The 8,677-nt window shown below is 44.1% G+C and overlaps 1 protein-coding gene across 1 annotated transcript in view; it reads left to right on the top strand.

Annotated features, from left to right (window-relative positions):
• Positions 1-8,677, top strand: part of LOC116843019 (transcription factor SUM-1) — a 42,474-nt gene that overhangs the window by 8,715 nt on the left and 25,082 nt on the right. The gene's annotated exons all lie outside the window — the stretch shown is intronic.

Here is an 8,677-nt window from a genome sequence, read left to right as displayed (position 1 = left end):
ATATATATATATATATATATATATATATATATATATATATATAGAGAGAGAGAGAGAGAGAGAGAGAGAGAATTCTTTGCTTGCCTTGTTTTTTCGGCATTTGTGATTTGTGGGGGCTTCGTCGGTGCGAAGCGGCGCGCTTATATTTAGCGAGGGTGCGCCGACAAGCGCGCCCGAGAGCGCGGGCGAGAGCGTGAGCGCGAAAGAGCGGGGAAATATATTTCATTGTGTAATCCCCTCGGGAAGAATCTCCGCGGATGGCGGCGCGTCGCGGCGGCGAGATCGCCGCGAAATTCCTGCGCTCGCTCAGGAATCTCTTTTCCGCTCTCTCGACGCGCTCTCCTCGGGACGCTCCTCTCGTTCTCTCCCTCGTTCTTCCTCTCTCTCTCTCTCTCTCTCTATCTATCTATCTATCTATCTCATTTCCACGTCGCGACATCGTGGGCTTACGTTCCGCGGCTAGGTCGCGTCTTACAAAGCCCGGGCGCTCAATTTGTCTCGCGCTTTCGTCGACCCCCTTGCGCTACCGCGATGGCGGTCTCGCTTGACCCTAAGCGCGACGACGCGGATAACGCGCCTCGGAGACGCGCAAACTGCCGGGGGATTTTCGTTCGGTATTAATACTCGGAGGATATCGCGTGTTCGCGCCTCTCGAGATACAAACGCACCATAATCAGTACTGATGTCCACGGTAAGTTTACCGAAGCGATACAAGGTAAGAGTATCTTGTACCAATATCCGGACTCGCACTTAATCCTGGACGTTTTTATTGATTTGGCTTTTAAATATGAATAGTTCAACTTTCGAAATATAAAATATATACGTATATACGTACATGCATATATACATACATATATATATATATATATATATATATATATATACATTTTATATAAATTCCATGTTTTCTCTATCTTTTACAATGCACGCGCTATGCGAGCTGATCAATTTCGTTGGTCAGGATTTGCGAAAAAATTCGGATCTCCTTGATTTAAATATTGCTAAGGATACCACAAATTCCCCTTCTCTCTCTCTCTCTCTCTCTCTCATGTGTCTCCTCTTAATTAAAATTAACAGAAATTTATACAAGGTACCGATTTAAACAAATCGTTTTCCAATTTGCCGCGAATCTCCGCGTGCAAATTAATTAGCTGTTACCATCGACCAGGTGTTTTCCACGCTGACTGCCGTTTCGTCGATCGTGGCTAGATACCATTACATTACATGTACGCTAATGATCTCCGTGAAGCTGCGTATCACTGTCGAGAGTGTATCGTCGTTGGATGTCGGTGCGTTTCTCGAAACACGCGGCGGCAGTGAACGGTGTGAGAGGAGCGGCTTTCACTCCGAGAATAGTCTGCCGCGACGCCGCATATAGATGCGCCGAGGACAAATAGATGATATGGGGCCGAATAAAATGCGCGCGGGATGTTTAGCGGGTGTGTTCCCTCAAGTGTGTGAAACGCACGGATTGGTGAATGAGGAAAAGAAAAGGAGAGCAAATTCAGAGGCTGACAGGACAATCGGCATTCCGACGCGCCGTGCTGATCGATATGAGACAGAGACACAAAGAGAGAGAGAGAGAGAGAGAGAGAGAGAGAAGAGAAAAGAAAGAAAGAAAGAACGAGAAAGAAGGAGAGAGAGGAGGAAGGGAGAAAAAGAGAGAGAAATAGAGGGAGAGAGAGAGTAACCGCCGACTCTTGTGGAGAACGAGGAGCGATTCTCGATCACGGGTCTTCATTCCACAACCCGCACACCCCCGGAATGCAGCGATGCGCATTCGCGGACCATGCTCCGATGGTAGCCACTGACGGGGAAAACGAGCTTTCAATGTCGGTCGAAACGACCGCCTTCTTGTTAAACTTTGATTTCCGGTTGCCTCGTTGCGCTTATTCTTTTTTGACGTCCGTCCTCGGTTTACACGTTTTTCTCTATTTTTTAATAATTTTCGCAAACGCCCTTTTCAACTGCGACTTCAATCGAACCGTCCACACCAGCACGTTGTGTGTAATATTACATACGTTTTTCGCCCGCGCGTATTGTCTTACTTGGCGGGGAACCGTTTTCGGGAGCATGTTAATTTAAGTATTAGGATGCGAATGCTTATATCAACGTGTGTACGCACATGTAGCGTCGCGCAATGTTAAAGCGTCATTTGCTGAAACCAGGTCGGAATTTGTGTATAATGTAACTACGTTACAAAGGAATAATAAACATCGAGGACGGACGGCATTTAGTTGCATTCAATCGGAAATATTCGTGTGCCCGGAATACCGTTCGCAAGCTCGTGTAGGTTACCAGAGCAACGTCTGCGAAAGTTTTATCGACAATAAATCTGCCACTCGAACGTGTAATTCGCGGAGAGCTCGCCGCATGCGTTTACGCTGTTCTTGACGTTTAACGCGCGATCCTGAAGACGCGATGATGGAGCTCCGTTGACGGAGCTCAATTTTTCGGCTGTACAATGAAAGCGACAAGTCAGATCCGTCTAATTTATTGCTGGCTTCGCCGTAATCAGGTCAAACTTCCATGTGATGGAGCGACTCGCCGTCAGAAATTGGACACTACAAAAGTGATAGTGATAAAAAGTCGGCGGGAGGAGGAACACGGAAAATCTCAAGATTCTTTCTCAACGTCCGCGAGGAATTTTACGGCGCGTGAACATCTATCTGGAATATCGCCCGGCGGGTCTCATCGACACGTCGTTTTTATGGATCGCGTGTAATAATTGCTGCTTTCCCGTCTAGACTTCTCTCTGGAAATCATTGAATTATTTTGACGCAAATAAAAGTTTAAACGCGACACGACGGCGAATCGCTTGGCGACATGCCAGATGTTGCCGAAGGATAATCGATAGAAAAACTCGCGAAAAACTGTCCGCCTCCATCCGTTGGAAAACTTGCATTTTCAGATTAGTACATCGTCGTATGGTCACTTCTTGCTGTTCTCACGCCATGTTAATTCGGCGAGAGGGCTAAGCGAGAGAAATTCAAAATATATCCAAGTAAAGAAAGAGTAACCTCTTTTTGAGCCAATAACTGATCAAGAATTCTAGTTATTGACTAATTTCTGGCCAGTTTGGGAGATGCTTGCTTCGCCAATAACTGGACAGTGAAACTAATTAGTCTTTGATCAATTTCTAGTAAATTTTTTTTCTATAAAGCTCTATCAAATAGTTTCCAACTCCACATAGTCAAATATTACACTTTATTATTCAATATGAAAATAACGTGAAATTCGTGTTGCACGAGGCAAAGCCTTTTCACGTGCAAATCCATTCATTATTGAGATGATTGCAGCTTGATGTTTAACTAGCTTAAACTACCCGGCGCTGCCAGGGGTTATCACAAAGTGTCAAGGGGATGAAATCACGAAGAGGGGATAGAGTGCTCGGATTTTCATGGTAGTCTATATTCTCCGCAGGGTCCTAGAGAGTGACTATGCAAAATTTGATCCAGATCGGTCAAAGAGTTTAGGAGTCTACAGGAGGAACATACATATTTTATATGTTATACCATTTATGGATTACCATATTTTCTTGCCTGGTTTCTGGCCAATATTTTCCTGTTCACTTTCTAAACAGTTACCGTCTAACAAATCCTAGTCCAATAAAAGCTTGTCAGTTTTTCCTGGAAATTTTTTACTTGGGTAATCTAATAGAATATACGTCTTTTACGTCATTGAGACAAGACAGAATTGAAGGGAAGGAAGAAAGAGTTACGTTCGAATCCTCCATCCAGTCAGAGTTGCTTTCGCACGATCGCGCGTCGTTATAATTCGCGAACGTTACTCATCGTCACATTGCGCGATCAATAAATCGCGAACGTCAAGCATCTCGGTGATTGTACAGCGCGACGTGCGTGCGGAAGATTTACACGGCGCCGAAGTGCGCGGCCCATTCTTTTCGCCCGTACGTCATGAAATTACGTCCCCGAGATTTCCGGTAAGCGCGAGGCGACTCGCCACTCACACACGGCTGGAGAATATCTCGCACTTAAGCGCGCCCTGCACGCCCGGTCACGCGATTACACGCAATTTATACAGTCGTCGCGATCCGCGGTGCATTATCGTGCCCGGCGGCGGGCTACATTAGCGCGCTTATATATATTCCCGGGGCGCGACGCTTACATATATTACTCGCAGAATCTACGATTGGTAAGTAACGGCCGATGTTTCGCTCCCGGGAGCATTTTGTTTCGGTAAACGCGCTCTCAGCCAGTACGCCGTCCTAAATCGAGACGAGACAGGCAGAGCCCGACGTATCCTGCGGAGTTTACGACGCTCGTTGGCATAAGTCGACTCGGGGAGAGACTCCACTACCTACCGCCCCGTACCGCCATGTAAATATTCATTAGACGCCCCTGAGACGCGCTCCTTTCGCACCCTCGCGCCTCCGTTGAAGACGGACCTTTCGGTCACCGGGCAGAATCGCGAGGGAGCGGCGCGGACCGGCACGATTGGTTCTAACGTATTTATGTCGGTATAATCAGGGAAAAAATGAGCCTTACTACAAGTTGCAGGACGAGAAAGCCTCGCCGAAGCTCCCGCATATATATGATTATCTATGAATGGTGTTGTGCCTCGATACGATGGAAACTTCTGCATGATTTCGTGCATGTTTCTTGTATTTTTCAAGAAAATAGTTGTTCACCAATCGTTCCGAGAATTTATATATTTTATCATCTACGAGTTTTGATAACGTAGTCAATTGTCTTTTGTTTATTCTTGATTTCGAGATTTTAAAACAAAAGTACCAACATCTGAACACGTAACTGTTTCTGAAAATTCTCCTTTGTTTTGGTCGTTAAACGTGAATATTTAAATTTCCAACGTAGAATATACGTATATGTTCAATATATGCGTATATAATTCTCTGATTGAATGTTGAAAGTTTAAATATTCATGTTGAAGGACCAAAACAAATAAGAATGCTCAGAGTTAGGTACGTGTTCAGGCACTAATATTTTTATCTTATCTAATTTCGCTCGAAAAAGAATGAATTTTGATACTTTCTGCATGCGAGATACAAATCACTGTTTTCTCTGTCTTCTCTCTCCGAACATTGTTCTCCGCTCGCTATTCTCCTCTATTCCTTCGCTGACACTATCCCATTGTGTAACTTACGCTGCCGCGATTTTATCGCCTAATTAGAGCTAAATCCGCGCATCGCTCACAGTCAGATGTGTTGCCACAATTATGTCGTGGGTATGATTACGCGGGTTTGGATTACGACGCCATGGTGCGGTATAATGCGTATCGCACGCGGGCTGATCTGAAGGGCTTCCGAAAGTGGCTGCATAGTGGAACGCAATGGAGTATTTCGCGTGGAATGTAACGTCGGCGGTTGTAGTTGCCGAGAATGAATGCAAATTCATCCGCGAGCGCTTTTCGTTTTGTCCGTCGTTGGAATTGAAGCGGTGAAAAATATCGGTGCTGTAATAAAGACGGAACAATGTAAACAAGACGATGAGAAAAAAATTACATTTGACTGATTATATTCGAGTAAAATGGATCATTTCGCAGCTTTCTCGATTCTTTCGTGTAATGAATGAGAGTATTTGTGGTGAAGTAGAGCCGTCGAAGGCACTAAAGGGATTTCTTTAAAGACGGCTGCTGATATAACAGAGCAATTCGCGAGAATTAATGATTATTAACGATCGCGCTTAGCTGCAAAATTGTTGCTCACGATGCTTGCTATTCTCCGTATCTCTCGGATATTTTTATACGACGAAGACATATGTAAGTTACATGTAAGGAAAACAAGTTACGCCCTTTTGCATCACACTATTCTGAAAGAAAGAGATATGTAAAAAAGTGAAAAATATTTATGGGCACGTGATAACATATTTCTTTAAATATAAATTTCTCTATTGAAATAAAACAAACAATTGCTTTCACGAAAAAAGCTAAAGTTTTAATATAATATATATTTTTTCTTTAAAAAATATCTTACATAAGAAAACATATGTTATTAATATTCGCCGAATAGCTTTTATTTTTTAGATATCTCTTTCCTCTCGGTGCAGATGTCGGAAATTATCTTCTCGCAATGTGACGTGTGTTTTCATGTCAACTTGAATTCTTCACATATAACGATGATAAAATAGGTATTCGTCGCTGACTGTAATTCACGCAGATGGAAGTATAAAGAGGGCGTGGCGGTAACAATAATATCGTTTCTTATACATACACGCGCGCGCGAGCATTGAGGAGCAGCGAACAAGTGTATACAGCGCATTCGGTTTTCAATTTGCGCTTTCTGCCCGCCGATATGTGCCAGCAGTGACCCAATTTCGCCAACTTCGTGTCCGGGCCGCGCGTCGGGGAAGCAAATTGGGTAACGATAATTCCAGCGATTCCTCCCATCGCTGCTTCCCACCTATCGTCGTCACGCTCCCCGCTCGCGAATACATATACCTTCAGGATGATCCTCGACCATAGGATAAACTGAAGCTCGACCGGGTTAATGGTTCACTCGAACACAACCGGAGTTTCGTAGCCGCTATAACTTGGCGGAGATTAATTCGCTACGTCACGAAGCCGGGCGATTCGGATATATGTGCTCTTCGCGGAACGCTTCCAGCAGTTTGAAAGAAGATACAAAGACATTGATCGATATCGCAGTCTGTATCTTCGCGAGAATATATTTCAACCCTCTCTCGACGCTATATTTTCCGCTTGTGTTTTCCCGTCCTTCATCATTTTACGTTTATCGAGCGCGTATTTTCAGCAACATTTCCAACTTGAGGCGAAGATATGTTTAATAACGCTTTCAACTTTGAGTCAAGATACGTTTAATAACTTTATGGCACTTTGAAGTGGTGTGTACGTGTGTATGTGTGTGTTGTAGAATTAAGTGCAATATAACGAATTTCAGCGTGGCTTTCAAAAATCGCTTGCTTCTCGCGCTGCTTTAATTTAACGCGTTGTCGGAGCATTTCTCCCTGCTCTTGTATATTTCGGAAAGAACGTTTGCGCGCGGCGAACAAGTTTCTTTTCCCGGCCATTTCTACCAAGTGCATATTCGGGCTTGGCGTTGGATAGCCGCTGGTGATTCACGTTACTTCGTTAAACAACGCGGACGAAACGCCGTCAAAAGCCGAGAGAAGACAATTTTACCACTCAAACGCAAATGTGACGAAGCGGAGACGGAGCACGGTACGTTTTCCCTCTGCAATTCTCTGTACGCAAGCTGGTCCCGCTCCGAAATTAGTCTCATTGAAACAAACAAGTATTATTAGCGCGCGATAAAAGTTGGAGCATGTTTTTATCATCACATCTAACCCCTCGGGATGTTGCTTTATCGTCATTCCGTTTTACTTCTCTCGGGAAAAATAGAAATCTCCACGTACGTTGTGTACAGAACTTTCTGCAGAAACGACCACGATGCATCTCGTACATTTTTATGTAAGCGGGAGAAAAGAAAAGATATGATGTACAATAATATTTACACGGGGAAGACACAACTCCCTATTAGCGTAATTGAATTTTCTGTTACTTGGGGACCGGATGAAAAACTCGATTGTGGCAACAGAAAGATTCCTGTAGGAGGGATTCTATTCAGCCGACTGCTCTCAGTTACCCCAAGCGAGTTTTAATGTTCAGACGAATGTTTGCGGTCACAGTAACAGAGATATTATTTCTCGTCAGCGAGTTTTTCCTCGGGTCCCCATTCAGTTACCCGAACTGAGATGTTTTTTCCATGTAGTCGCGAACAGCACAGTTGCATCATCCTAGTTATCTTCGTGCGACGGCAATGTGTATGGCTGATACGCCTCAGTTGCTTTGATACATCAATGTAGTCGCGCTTAGCCTGCTAGTGACAACTAGAAATCAGCTTGGGTGACATTTACCATGGATACACTCTAGTTAGAGCAACCAGATATCGTCACTGCAAGGAATCGTCTACAATGTGGTCGCAGTTACGTCTTAAAGTCGTAGCACTAGTCTGTGAATCGATTATGCATCCATTTCCTTCGCGTAAACTCGTAAAAAATGAAAAGTTTTATTGAATTCATCAATGAAACTTTTCATTTTTCACACGAGTTTATGCAAAGGAAATAGACACATGATCGATTTACAGACTAGTGTTACGACTTTAAAACGTAAATTCAATCGCAGTTAATGGACTCCTTTATTCAGCAATTGTTCTATAGTTGCAGCTACCGCATAATTATCCGTTCCATATTTGAATCTGTTTAGTGCAACCAGATTTACATACGGGCCTACCCGTATTGTTTCTTCCGTGTACGCATGACGTAAGTAGTATTCAGTTCCACCATTCTTGCCATTGAAGATATTCTATGCTTCTAACGGGGATGGGAGAATGAAATAATAAGCATATGCTAGAATTTACGAGGAAAACGAAAAAAGGGGCGAGATACGTGGACGAAAGTGCAAGTGCAAAACGAATGGACTCGGCAGTTGGCGGAGAATGAAGCGAAATACGGGCGCGATCGATGTCTTCCAGTCGGAAGGTATTTGCGCGATATAGTTGATCGATTTAATTCGGAACCGTCGCCTCCCGTAATCCCACCTATTGAGAATCTATTATTCCGAGGCACGCTTGTTCGACCTCGCGAATGATGTGCTCGTGACGTGCCCTGTTTTATTTGCGTCGTGGGTGAGAGAGAGAGAGAGAGAGAGAGAGAGAGAGAGAGAGAGAGAGAGAGAGAGA

Source organism: Odontomachus brunneus, unplaced genomic scaffold (genome assembly GCF_010583005.1).
Source record: "Odontomachus brunneus isolate Ranch 3 - 2012 unplaced genomic scaffold, Obru_v1 Obru_scaffold_029, whole genome shotgun sequence".
Lineage (NCBI taxonomy): Eukaryota > Metazoa > Arthropoda > Insecta > Hymenoptera > Formicidae > Odontomachus > Odontomachus brunneus.
This window is presented reverse-complemented; position numbering and strand designations above follow the sequence as displayed.